The following is a 577-nucleotide window of genomic DNA, read 5'->3' on the forward strand; positions in this document are numbered from 1 at the left end:
TACCGGGAAATGATGGTTAAATAAGCATGTTTCGCTATAGGACTATATGATATTCAGTTTTATAGTTTCTCATTGATATATACCTCAGTTATATTCCGCATTAAAATAACAATCATCTAATTTTACATTATAGTAAAAAAATAGAGATACTACAATTAATTTTAAGTCAGGATGGCCGAGTGGTCTAAGGCGCCAGACTCAAGGTAAACTTCCCTTCCGATAGAAGGGCCATGGGCATTCTGGTCCTCTCTGAGGGCGTGGGTTCGAATCCCACTTCTGACAAATTTTCTCCACTCCGGTTAAGTACTCCCTTGTTGTTTCAGGCTAACACCAAGCTCTTGCAAGAATTTGAGTCTTATAAGGTCAGGCAAAGCAATGGCGTAGCGATAGTTGCAGAATTTAGTGCACTGGAGATTTTTTCTTTGAGACGCGGAGTCAAACTGCACGCACGCATATACATACGTAAATGCGTGCGTGTATACTACATTCTCCTTGTCCACACAATCTGTACCTACCTAAGTCTACATAAATGTAAATTCGCTGTATTTAAAACATTCTGCAAAATGTTTTCCGCGTG

The 577-nt window shown here is 39.5% G+C and overlaps 1 non-coding gene across 1 annotated transcript; it reads left to right on the forward strand.

Annotated features, from left to right (window-relative positions):
• Window positions 1-165: 165 nt before the first annotated feature.
• On the forward strand, window positions 166-282 carry Trnal-caa. The gene is made up of 2 exons: window positions 166-203; window positions 238-282. It is a non-coding gene; the product is annotated as a tRNA-Leu (tRNA).
• The last annotated feature ends 295 nt before the right edge of the window (window positions 283-577 follow it).

Source organism: Penaeus monodon, chromosome 23, assembly GCF_015228065.2.
Source record: "Penaeus monodon isolate SGIC_2016 chromosome 23, NSTDA_Pmon_1, whole genome shotgun sequence".
NCBI lineage: Eukaryota > Metazoa > Arthropoda > Malacostraca > Decapoda > Penaeidae > Penaeus > Penaeus monodon.